General features: G+C 34.1%; 1 long non-coding RNA gene across 7 annotated transcripts; it reads left to right on the top strand.

The window, feature by feature from the left end:
• The first annotated feature begins 2384 nt into the window (after positions 1-2384).
• Positions 2385-5447, top strand: LOC112515265. 7 transcript variants are annotated; one of them, XR_003069506.1, is made up of 4 exons: positions 2385-2770; positions 3091-3657; positions 4217-5011; positions 5150-5447. It is a non-coding gene; the product is annotated as an uncharacterized LOC112515265 (long non-coding RNA). The 7 variants fall into 7 exon arrangements; XR_003069504.1 differs by having other exon boundaries at positions 4217-5040; XR_003069507.1 differs by having other exon boundaries at positions 2387-2770; positions 4217-4807; positions 4880-5447.
• Positions 5448-13929: the final 8482 nt, after the last annotated feature.

Below are 13929 nucleotides of genomic sequence, written 5' to 3'. Positions count from 1 at the left end.
TTTAATTTAATTTTTTATTATAATTTAATTTAAATTCAATAACAAAGTAATTTATTTTTGATTTAATGTAATTTTTATAATGATAATAATAAACTTTCTGTTGGAATTCAATGATTGTTTCAATTATATTTTATATTCAAAACGGATGTTTATTTTGTATTTGATTATGTTTATCAGTAGTTAGTTACACGAATTTAAAAATGGATTTTTAACAAGTTGTACTTATACAAAATTATTTGTAATCTTAAATTTTAAGTATAATATGCATCAATAAATAGTACTTCATGCATAAAAAATAGTTTTTAAAAGTTTTTGTCAAATATTTCATAACATAGTACATATATATATATTTACATTCACTAAAAATATATAGAAAATAGTCGTATAGAAATGGAGGATATTGAATTTATATATACATAAAGAGGGTACGTGTGGTGTAATTTGTCTAATGTACATATTAATATGGATTTAACAATCATATTAAATACAAGAATTAAGAGGATACTGAGTTCATCAGGTTGTGTTTGGTTCAGTTGACCGTAACTCAATTTTCACCAAATACATACAGTTTGAAAATTGTACAACTTGATTCGATATTGGGTCGATTTTGTCGGGTTTTTGAACACCCCACCAACAAACTGGCACATAATTAGGTCGTTAGTATTGGTAATTGATTTTGCTTACCAACTAGAGAGTCAAAAATATGTCCCGAAGTTAGGTTGAGGCCGGTCCCAAATAGGTTATTTTAAAACCGAATAGGTCGGTTTTGGTCTTGATAAAAATCCTAGGCCCAAATACCGGTCCCAAGCCCGACAGGTTTTTAAATAATTATTTTGAAAAAATTACACAAAAAAGGTTACATGTTTTTATAGTTATATTTTTTGAAATTTACTATCGAAATATCTTTAATAATACATTGAAGTGAATAAAATCTTGAAATGCTAAAAAGAACTTGAAAAAAGTAAAAAGTGTATAACCTGATCAAACCGGGTCTTGAATAATACATGGTAATAGTTGTCACACTCACTTATCGAGTGAGGCTCTCGGTCTTTGTTTTGACTTTTATGGGTAAAATTCTTGGTCCATGTCATATTCATCTGGTAAGGTAATATAACTTGATAAATGACTTCTTATATGTTTGTTCACTATTAAGTGTTTTGATTCTTTCATTAGGTTTGTTACAAGCTGGTTTTACCGTTAAGTGCCAATATGATGATTTATTACGAGTTGGTTTAGTGGCTTGTTCCTCTAGCAAATTGGTTCTTTATTAACCGATCGCCTTTTTTTTATTAATGTGTAATATGTTTATTTGTTTTCAATTCAACTGAAATAATAACATATATACATATACATATATGTATAGCAGTATAATATGCAGGTTTAACCACATTAGTAAAAGAAATTGAACATGGAACCGATATAAGGCATATATTATTCGATTAATTGTATCATTTAAGATAAAAACCGAATAACCTGAAACCATTTGGTTTTGATAAGTTATTCGGCTTCAGAATTTTTTGACACCCGTAACCGTAAGTGTGCCTCCCTCCCAATAAAAAAAGTGTGCCTTCAAATCATAAATATTTATCATATCAATTTAACTACCACCCTCGCAATTATTTCCACTTTCTGCTATCATGCAACATGGTTTTCATTTTCTTTATTTTTCTTGTCGTTTTTTTTTTTTTCAAAATTGAAGTTTCAAATAAAACTTTCGTAGGGGCCGTTTATCGAACACTTATCCAGTAAGTGCTTACCGGTGAAATTTTACACTATTATTTACTTGGCGGGTAAGATTTTAGTCCACCAAAACGACATTATATGCAACAATTTACCTGATAAGCGTTTATAATGGTAAGAGTCATCGCTCTCACTTACCGGGTAAGAGTTTTGGTCTTTGTCTCGCTTTTACCGGGTAATATTTTTGGTTCTTATCATATTCATTTGATGAGGTAATGTTACTAGGTAAACGCTTACCCAGATAAACGTTTGGTAAACGACCCCTTAATCCTTTTCGCAAATCAAATGTTCTTTTTTTTTTAAAACACCTTGTTTAGCCATTGAGTTAGTGTTTTCTTAATGTCCATTCTACCCTTAAACGTTACTCCTGGGTCCAATTTAATGGGTCACTTTGATTTGGTTTATAAAACAAGTTGGGGTATAATTGAAATAAAAATTCTAAATTGGGTATTTTTTTGAAAAACTTGAAGTTTGGCGTCTCAACATAAAAACGAGGCGGTGTAGTTGTGGATTATCGGGTCGGGTGGGTTGAACCGTAGGCTTCTAAAATGCGGCTACGAAATTTCTTGCTGCGAAAGCGTCAAGTTTCTCGTGCGACCGCCTTTATTGGAATTAAGTATAATCCTACACGTCACGATCTCCTCTATCCACCGTCGGATCATTGTTCTATCTTTCAATCTCGTCCGTCCATATCTACCCTCGCTTCCATAAAACGCAAATTATGAGACTAGAGAAAATATCATCTCGCCGACAACCGACTGTATATCCTATCCTCATATTGGGAGAAATCTCAGATCTGATGTCGAGCCTTTCGAGTTCGATTCGATCAACATGTTATCGATGTAGATCGGTTGACGATCTACGTTTTGATGTGTTTTTTCTTTTGGATCCATCTATCGATCGTGTTGTTTTGCAGAAAACCGATTGGTTTGACGTGAGGTGTTGATGGCCGTGGATCTACCTTTAACCGTCACGGATCTGTTGTCTACGTTTCAGATCTGCGATTTGTTGATTGAAAGCGGATTGGAAGGTACGGTTAATCGTCGCTTTGTATATGCAGTTGAGATCTATCGTTCTTTTGGTTGCTTTTGGGCTAGCGATTACTATTGATCGTTTTCCGATTCTTTTTGGTTTTAATCGGGAGATGGGGGAGGGATAAACGTCGACGATTCTTTGAAATTACAAAGAATTATGTTTTTCTTGCTGGTCATTCTTCATCGCCTACTCTGGTTTTTCTTCTTATTCTTAGACCGATTGCTTTTTAGAATCACCAGTATCGTCTTGGAGGGTAGATCGTTTAGCCGTTTTGGGTTCCTCTTCTGGAATCTCACTTCTTTCATTGTATTTCAGGTTTTCTTGGTACAGTGTTCGTTGGTTGCGAGTGTCGTCCTCTGGAGGTAGTAATCCAGATGAATAATTGATGCGGAGATTTTTGTTCGTTTGATGGATCATCAGAATCTTTTATCAAATGCATCTTAGTGATCAAAGTTTTGACTCGCTGGAAGACGATGTTCATGTACTAATGGGAACTTTAAGTGTGGAATCGACATCCAGGTTTGTTTGTATATATAGAAAGTAATCGGAAGGAACGGGTCTCGTTTGTAGTGGAGTCCTGTATGTCCTCTTACCTCTTGTTATTTGGCCTTTGCCATGTTGGGTGCGCTCGCATGGCAGGCCGCCATATCCTAATAAAAAATATTGTTTTTGTTTTGAGGGGAGGTCGCACGGGTTTTGCCCGGGATCTCTCCTCTGGTGTGCGCGCCTTGTGTTTTGTGTGTGTGTGTGTGTGTGTTCGAGTGCCTGTTTTTACTCTATCCGTGCTTAAAGCCTCTTACAGTCCAAATCGTGGCAACATCAACATCGTTTATCCAAGTGATCCCCCATCGACATTAACCATCACCTGATTCTCAGCAAAAGGTACTATCCGTCAAACTGCTTGTCGTGATCGTTTACAATATATATATCGCAAAGTTTAGTCAAATGATATTATACATCCCTGCAACTTTCTTGGTAGGCTTTTGAACCGGCGGTTTCTATTAAATTATTCCATCATAATTTTTGTACAAAGCTCTACGTTTGAGATGAATATAACAGGTTTTTGACAAGCATGATTTAACCTGTAGTTCTTCTGAATAGAACTGACGACAAACTACCAACCCTTTTTAAGGGTGGATGATCAGAATGACTTGTCTTCGGCTTGCAGGGTTCACAATAAATTTGTTATTGTCCGTTAATTGAGCTTATACCAAACCTTGATCTTTCAACTGCGTCGCTACATAAATCTAAATATTACTAGAATATTTTTTAAGTGTTCCATTGGAAACAGAATTCAGCCACCTATGCATACAATAGTGCGCTAATGTTCTAAAGTAGCACATACCCAATGGTGTCGTGGAAGGGTCTACATATTTATGAATCATACTTATCATGCAATCTTTACTCTTCTCAGTCCCAATACACGACTTTTGTGATGCAGCATTTCATAAGACAACACCTGGAGATCAAAACGGTTCGCTACTTTATGCCAGAATCTGTTTAATTAATTTTTTCTTTCCCTATGCTTTTTTAATTGATTATATTTTTTGCTTCATTTTGAGGTTTTGCGATCATTTTTATATTTTTATCTTATGTTATACTGGACATCAAATTTGTGTTTTGTGTTAATGGGTGGAGTTCTGTCTGTATTGAGTTTAAATTGTTTTGTATGCTATGGTTGCCTGGCCTTACATGATAAGGTTTGTGGTAAGAGCTATAAATTTCAGATACCATCTCCATCAAAAGCTACTAGGTTGTTTGCTTTTCATGACCCCTATGGTTGTAATATCTGGTTGGAGACGATGAGCAAAAATGTTGTAAGCAATGCTGCTGGTGGAACTTTATCTTCTCTAGGTGGATCAAGAGTTTGCTGATATGCAAGAGTTGCAAGTGGAAGTGCTGTAGCCGCCTTTTTGTCAAAGCAGCTGCTTTTGCTACTGCTGGACTTCAAGGTTGTGGCCTCTGGCTGTCGCTGTTGCTTATTATAGCAAGATGTTTTCTCTGCTGTTTTGCCTTCTGGAAGTGCTGGCTGGTATGTTCCTCACTGACAAAGCTTTGGCCGTTTGGGTCCGGTCCGCGGCATTATCGGTGTGAATGCAAACAGGTTACGATGCTTGCATGATGTAATTTCGTCCGGGGTGTGGCATGCATGGTTGCCACTCATTGTCTTCTCATCTGATCCACGTGTTATAGCTATACTGGCATGAGTCTAGTTGGATGTTCTATTTGCCATTCGGTACCTTCTCTCTCAATTTTCATTGATCGGTACCTTCCCTCTCAATTTTTGTTGCTGTAACTTTCTTTAACCAGTTCTGTTGCAGTAATTCTGTTGATAGTATGTTTTTTAGTACTCTATTGAAACTCATTGTTGCAGATGATTTGACCTGATGTCTCTGATGGTGCTGCAATCTGTAGTCGACCAGTTGATCAAATGTAGTTGAGCTTTTCTTAAGTTGCATGTAGGACACTGAAATTTTCATGATTTGTGGATGAAGTTTTAGCCGTCTCCTATAGATGCTTGTCACCTGACGAGCTCTATTTTGCTCATCTATTGACTGTTGTTATAAATGTCTATTTTTAAGCACTTGTTCTATTTCTTTCTATTCTCAATAGTGTGATCCTGTAAAGTTTCTGGAGCAAAATGTAGTAAACGATTTTATCACTTTGTGAAAGTTGGTTTGGGATGATTATCCATCATCGGTAAATCCCTAGTTTTCTTTCAAGAAATTTTAGTTCCAAAATGATGGAAATGTTTTATTACAAAAAGCCATAAATGATTCTAAAATATTGGTAAGTAATAATTTAAAAATGGGATGCTTCTTAACCTTAAAAGTTGGGATGATAATTGTTGAGATCTGTGAGCTCTGAAATGGTAAGAGCGCGCGGGGTCCAATTCCCGTGAGGTTGGTGGTTCAATTCCACCCAGATCTATCATTTAGCGTTTCATAATTTCTTATATTCATCTTTGATTTCTCCAAAAGGTGTTTTCTGATGCGTATAAGTTTTTCTTGCAGGGTGGATATATATTTTTTATTTTATTATAATATGATTTTTGTATTCAAAATAAGCCATAATTATAGTTGTTCGATTGTGACTTATTCTTTTAGTCAATGACTTAATTGGTCAGTTAGAAAACATTACTCCTTTATCGGTCATTTAATTTCCCCTAAATTTCTCCAACTACATTTGCAATAAAGACCCTCCTCCTCAGGTCTTTGCTTCCATTCACGCTTTCGGTTCCAAGTATGGTTTTTGATGTGTTTGTGGTTTGTTCTTATAGTCTATGGTTTCTCTTCATGGTTTTTGATTTTGCCCTAGTGCCATGTTCTTCTAGGTTTTCTATTTACTTTTTAATCAGATAGGTTTTCTGATTAGATAGGTTTTTGATTAAATGTATTCTTGAAATCTCCTATGGTTTTTTTGGTTTTTCCTTGTTGGCAGATAGGTTGGAAGCATCATGTTGTGTGGTAACTATATCCAAGTATCTTGTTCTATAGTGAAGAGATCAAGAAAAGATTCACAAAGCAATCTACTCGTATTTAAGAAAGGCGGTGAATCCGAGAACAAATTATTCAAATGAAGATATTTCATTCAAAGATTTTGAGCAAAAAGGCTCGACTATTGATGGTATTCAGGGTATAAAGTCGATCAAGAATGGAGAAAATGTTGCATGGTCTTCTTTTCTTCTCAGACCACTTTTGCCCGGGAAGCCAAAAAACAACTATTAGAAAGAGACTCCAAATGACCAAAGTTCGGTCAAGCAGCTAAAGTAGTAGTCTCAAATTGAAGCCAGGATCAAAATTCGGTGGTTTTATCATATTAGCAGCAAAGAAGGTTGGAAACATGAATCTCTTACAAAATCGCGGATCTTCAAATGTATGAACTTCTCTTCTAATTCGGCCACAAAATCTGTGAAAATTACTAAATGTGTCATTCCATAACTGAACATTGTTGGAAGTATTCATCATTCATGATGGACGATAGGTAAGCACTACTTATGATACTTTATAGAACATGATACACAATGCTAATGTCCTTATTGATACTCTGATGCATACTTGATGGATACACTAATAGTTGCTAAAGACATTAATGCTTAAATAACATTCATACTAAATATTGTTGAGGCATTGCATCATAACTTATAGTACATGCTCTACCTTGCCTTGCCTTGCCTTGCCATCTCTCTATATGGTAGGGAACACATGTTACATCACTTACCTCACTAGGAAGATCTCAAACCAATGTTTGTTTTACTAATTTGACTTCGTACATAGGCCCTTAGGCATACACTAGTCCTTACCGAAACTCGGAGCTTTCTCTGACTTATTATCACTTAATTGACATCTTAACATCCTTTTTTTTTGTAATAATAGTGGATTCAAGTACACGAATGTAACAACTTACTCAAAATGACATTAGCTAAGTGAGATTTTGAATAGGTTATACATAAGGGTTCTCAATCACCATCATCACAGTTCATGAATTATGCGACTCTGATGACTCTAAAATTCCCTTATCTTAAATGTTCTACCCATAACTCACCAATTAACGCTTAAAATCTCAGCTTAAGTCTAGGCATCTTAGTTCCTTACCCAGTTCGCTTAAACTAGAGCTTTGATACCAACTTGTAACACCCTAAAAAAAAGGGTAGTCTAAACCGAAAATATCTAACGAGAACTAGAATCTTAAATAAAAAAAAAACAAATTTCACCCAACAAAAGTAGTAGTATAGCGTTTACAATTCCGCTACTGAGAAGATAAATAACAACCTACTAATCTAGATTTTTTTAAATTAGAGACGGGTATCTCCAAAATGCGGTAACATCAAAAACGCAACGTTCAAAAGTAACAAGGCTATAATTACAAAAGAGTCTTTCACGAACCAACGCTCATCTCAACCCTTTAGAGCCCCACCGTTAAAGGAACCTAAATAGTAATTATAACAAGAAAGAGAGAGGGTTAGGCTTACGCCTAGTGAGTCCAAACAAAAGAGCTTACGTAAACATAAAGGAACATATATAAAAATATACATGCAAATAGTTGACGTAACTTTAAACAGGAATAGAGACAATAAGACCTGAATAACTCGAAGTGGAACAATAAAACATCCGAAGATGACGGGGGAGACCCGATTTACCGTTGATTATGACAGACACAAAGTAAGTCATAGATCAACGTTATAGAGCATCACTCACATGTTTAAAACCATCGACATCAACCTAAACCAATCATGTAGTCGGCCGTGATCTTAAGCTCTTTACCTCGGTAATTATACAATAATCACAATGCTTATTACCGAGTGAAAGTGAGAGGATGATTTGGTGATTACATAATAATCACAATGCCTATCACCAACTTACACCATCATTCCCACGAATAAAATAAAACGATATACATGCACTATATAAATATAAATAATGACGTAGTATCGTACGATATTTATATATATATATATAGAAAATGAATCATAAATAATACGTGGGAGTGTCAAGACATCCGAAGATGACGGGGGAGACCCGATTTACCATTAATTATGACGGAACACAAAATAAGTTATAGATTAACATTATAGAGTATCACTTACCGGTATAAAACCATCGACATCAATTTAAACCAGTCATCTATTCGGTCGTGATCATAAGTTCTTTATCTCGGAAATTACATAATAATCACAATGCCTATTTCCGAGTGGGAGTGAGAAGGTGATTTGGAATTTTCATAATGATCATAATGCCTAATTACAACTCACACCACCCTTCACACCAAATACAATGAAACAAACTTCATGCTTTAAACCCACTATATTCTAGTAATATACTTAAATATGGAGCCATAAACATCTTAGTACTCACTTATCCAGAAGATTTCGTATGCCCAAACTTATTGAAATATCCCCACTCGCCAAAATGGGACACCAAACTAAGAGSATGAGGGCTTTAGAGTTAAATGGGTATTTTACCAAGTGATTAAACCATTTATCTAAACTCAATTTATCATTAAAACGAGATCTATCTAGTTCAACCTTTGTCCCAAAATCTTTATTTCGACCAAGAAGTTAGATGTATGAAGTTAAAACATGAGATAAGAAAATTACTTCCTTTCTATAGTATAAAATTCCATTTAAAGATTTAAGTTGAACTCACATGGAGGGTTTAGGAGAAATCCCCAATAATCTTGAACTAAAAGGGGACGGTAAGGAACGAGGAAAAACAAGCAGGCGCTGCTGTTGCTGTTGGACAGTCGGGAATGAAGAAAAACAGGCAGCAGGCGGGGCTGTTTCTTCCTCTTCCACAGTCGACTGCAAAAGGGCTGTAGGTCTTGGCGAGGTGACGAAAGGCACAACAGGCTGCTGTTTGCTGTCGCGGCTGCTGTCCAGCGAGAGTTGCAGTCCTCAAATGAAGATCGGTCTTCGACGGAGGCTTCCGCAGCTGGTGTTTTTGCCTTTGTCCCAAGAGAAGGAGTTGGTTCCTTTCCTTTTCTTTTTTTTTTACCTTATCCCCCATCCTTCCTTCCTCTAAAGGCTTCTCTTCCCCCAAAATCAAACCTTCCTGGAAGGAAAAGAACTTTAGGGAACATTTTGATTCAAAAGTACAGAGAGGATAGGACAACCCAAAGGTGGCAGGTACCCCCCACACTTTCTTTTTATTCTACTCAATTCCGAGGAAAGCTTATCTTGAAGGAAACTTATATTTATATATGCAGAAAGTACAAAATAGAGAAGGTTGAAAAGAATTGGGATGACTAAAGCTCTAAATACGTGGATGAAAACGCATACCTCACCAACGGAACGAGAACTCTTGATGCGAAAGGCTTAGGGAAAAGGGAAAGATTTACGGGTGTTACAAATGTCTAACATTGATAAGGTGCACTATTGCACTGGATCAGTTTCCTTTCAAACATGGACGCATGAGATTAAAAGTTATCAATTGTTCAAATCCCTTCTTATGATTTTCACCATAATTTCTTTTTTCACACAATTTTTCGTCTCGTTACAAAACGGTTATAACTACTTTTACGAAATTGTTTACGTTTTTCTTATGAATTATTTGTGGGTTTTATTACATTTACAAGGTCACTATGATTATTCTTATCAATCATTGTTATTAAGTGTTTATACACATTATAATATTTTACATGATTGAAGGTTTTGTTATCATACAGTGGTGTTTGCTTAGAGGAAAATAAATGTTAGTTTTTTAAGAATGCTGAGAGTTCTTAGTTTATCGGGAAATAGCAGATCTGACATTCAAGGATCTTTTGTTTCAGGATTTAGGGATTTGACGAGAACAAATGTGATTTTTGAGTAGAGGTTTCGTTCGACGTAGACGAACAAGAATTTAAATTGGTTGTACTCAAAACAGATTCTCAATTGAAGTAATTGTCATAATCAACAAACAACCTTTCACTTGATGGATCATCGTCACTTACTCCAATGCGTTTAGCAGTAAACACAAGTAATTTCTCTTAACATTATCACTAATTGAAAGTCTGTTAAATGAGAGCGGTTTAGTTTATATATTCTTTTTAGAAATTATACTTGCTTATAATATATATATATATATCAAAATTCAAATAGGCTTGGCGTGGCGGCAAGTTCAAGCCTTACATATCACGGCGAGTAAGCGACGTTTTTCAAGGCGTAACATAAGCCAACAAATTTGTATGTGTATGTAGAATTATATATATAGATATATGTTTTCTATATATTATCTAATTAGATAATGATATAAAAAAATGTACATTCATATTAGAATATAAAAATCATATAGATTATTATTATTATAAAAAAAGGTTTTTTGATTAAATATTTAAATTTGAACTTAGAAAGGTAATTCTATAACTTCATTTTAACATGAGTCTGTAATGTTTATGGATTGTGAAACTGTAAATTATGTGATTAGTTATATCTCTAAAAATGTAAAATATAAAGTTAAATGTATAAAAACAAAGCTAAATTTTTTTTTGAAAAAAATCACGTTACAAAAAACGCGCATTGCGGCACGCCATGGCGTGAGTCATGCCTTACAGAAACACTATGAGTCATTGCGTAACGGCGGAAATGCGTCTTGCACCATATCGTCATGACGCGTTTTTTTGAACACTGATATATATATATATATATATATATATCTATTGAGAGAGAGTCCTTCAAATACAAACCTCTTCAAAGTTACAACTCATTTGTGACTGTAGATACATATGATTAACGGTTGTCATTAAAACGGTGTTAAGATTGTAGTTTTGTATGCAATTAAGTAGAGTTGTTCATGGATGACCCATTAAACTCGGTCCATTCGGCTCGCTAGAAATACGGGCTCGGACAACCATTATCGAGAAAATGGGCAGACCCGAGTTTGTTCATTAAAATTAACGGACGGACATATGCAATATAAAAATAAATATGGACAGGCCGGCTGAACCCTTTTATATTTTAAAATTCATATTTTTTTACCATTAATTAAAATTATACTAGTATATTAAAATTAAATTACTAAAGCTATAAGATGAGATTCTTTGGTTATTCTTGAGAACCCAAAAAAGACCAAAAAGTTGTTTGTTTTTCATTTGTTTCTCCACTTGTTGAAATTCATGTGTCACTTTAGTTGCTTAAATTTTTAATAGCAACAGTGTTTTTTTTACTTCTTAGACCATCCACATCCCTGCAATCCATTTACACTTTCAATTGTGACACATCAGCTTTTGCAATTATCTTTCACACACCTGCAATTCACCTACAACACTTTCAACTGTGTCACGTTACCTACACTTTCAAAAGTGGTCCCCACTACAACATTTATTAACTATTTTATAAATTATTTATATATACATTCTAATTATTTTTTAATTAATAACATGTTTTATTTTAATTCAATGTTAATTAAAATGATTAATATATGATATAATATGATATAATTTTATATATTAGATTATAATTTTATGTAATTATAAAATTTAATGTTTAAAATAATTTAATTTATTATATAATTAATGTAATTAAAAATATATTAACATTATTAATTTATAAAATTAATTGTTTWRKRKWWMRMTARTTTATTTAAATAATTAAAAGAAAGAAAAATAAAATTGGAGGGAAGTGGGTGGCCCACGTGGCTTTCAAATTGACTTGCAAATTTTGCAAGGTTTTTCCTACTTGGCAACTCATACTCTAACAAAAGTTGATTTGCAATTGTGTTTGCAAGCCCCATGTGGGTGGCCTTAGTTCTACGTTTGTTAATTAATTGTTAGTGATCAAGTTTATAGATTTATAAAAATTACACATTTTAAGCCCGTTAGCATGTTAGCAAACCCGACCCGCTTATAGGCCGGACAATAACAAGTGAATTGAAGAGCGAGGTGGCACAATAATAGCCACAACTCCCAACAAACCTCAATTATTAAATAAACCACAAGGACAATGTCTCATTGGTTTGAGTTTGACTCCAAATGTCAAATGTATCAGGAGGTCTCAACTTCAAATCCAAGGAGGAATAAAAATCTTCTTGTGGCCACGGAGGTTCAAATGCGGTGACTCCGGGCTATCTACAAAGCAAGTGGTCGTCATTGAATTAGTCAGCTCGCATAGCGGGTTGGATATCCATGTTAATAAAAAAAATTATTAAATCATTACCAAATTAGCCCCAAATAAATAATTTTATTTCAAAATATAAAATCAAAATAATTTCCAAAATATAAAAAACAATCCATTATTCTCATAAACGTAGTACAATCTAAAACTTAAACAGTGACATGAAATTGGAAAGAATAAAAACAACAAACTATTCCTCAAAATCAGTAACCAGCTACACCAGTCCAATTATTTAACGACTAACCAGATGCTTTATCATGTATCAATAAGACGTCTGAATGAACTGCATCATCTCCAACTTGAGTGGGATTAACAAATCCTTCTACATCTGAAAATGACACCTTGTTATTATTGTTTGCCATTACAAACTCCTCAGTGGCTATATCAGAAATGATGAATTCATCGTCCATTGCAAAGATAAGCGAGTGATCAAAATAATCAAAAATAATTATAAACAAAAATTAATTATGAATACCAGATATATACAATAATACAAAAAAACACTTAATCATAAACCGGAAATTATCTAAAATAAAATAAATACTTCCACATTTTAACCGCCACCCTAAAATAAATGATCACAAAATTGAACAAAATGGAAAAGGACATCTTTACCCTTAACTTACAAAAATAAGAATACCTTTTCTCATAAACCAACGGCTTGGATTAGTTTGTAATGATTGTGATATTGGAGGGGTTTGCAAAAGATTACCCCTCTAATGATCGGGTGAATTTGGTGTGAAGAAAGAGGCTCACCTGATAAGATGACAAAAGTGTGTTTGGTTTGAAGAAAGGTGCTCACAACGGTGATGATTTTGGAGGGGGGAGGTTGATTTTGGGGCTAGTTTTTCATTTGTTTGTTTCTTTTTGAATATATGAGAAATGTTTGTACTTGTGCTTTAAAGATTTGTACTGTTTTTGTAATAGAACATGTGAAATGACCAAAATACCCTTAACGTGAGGGACACATGATGTATTTAACAAATTCTCGGTTAATGATGTTAAGGCAAATGACTCGTTTTCAAAGCCAAATGCATGCTATTGAGACTATTTTTGTATTTATTAAAGTAGACAGACGGTTTTCAGATTTTTGATAAAACCAGATAGACCAAAGTGGGGTTACTCCAGTTCTTATAAGACTTGTTGGGATAGTGTTTATAACCTTCTGTTGAAGGTGCTCTAAGAGATTCTGCAATAAAGTGACTTACACGGACCTCTTTTTTGTTGTAATAGTATCGTCAATCAAGAAATCAAGAAGCTCCATTACCGTAATGATTTACAAGAACCAATGTTTTAAATAATTATATAAATTTAATGTTGATATATAAGTTAAAAAATGGTATAAAATCCTAATAAAATAACATTTAACATGATAAGGTTCTTGTAAGACCATCTCCGATGAGGACACCAAATAAATACCGCATTCGTTTCAAATCAGAACAATGGACATACCAAATAGCAAATTTGACACCGAATCACTCTAATGGAGACAATGAAAACACCAAATTTGGTGTGATGAATACTAACACAAGAACCAATGTTCTTAATAATTATATATATATATA

The sequence above is a fragment of the Cynara cardunculus genome, assembly GCF_001531365.2.
Source record: "Cynara cardunculus var. scolymus isolate 2C chromosome LG 7, CcrdV1, whole genome shotgun sequence".
Taxonomy (NCBI): domain Eukaryota; kingdom Viridiplantae; phylum Streptophyta; class Magnoliopsida; order Asterales; family Asteraceae; genus Cynara; species Cynara cardunculus.
This window is presented reverse-complemented; position numbering and strand designations above follow the sequence as displayed.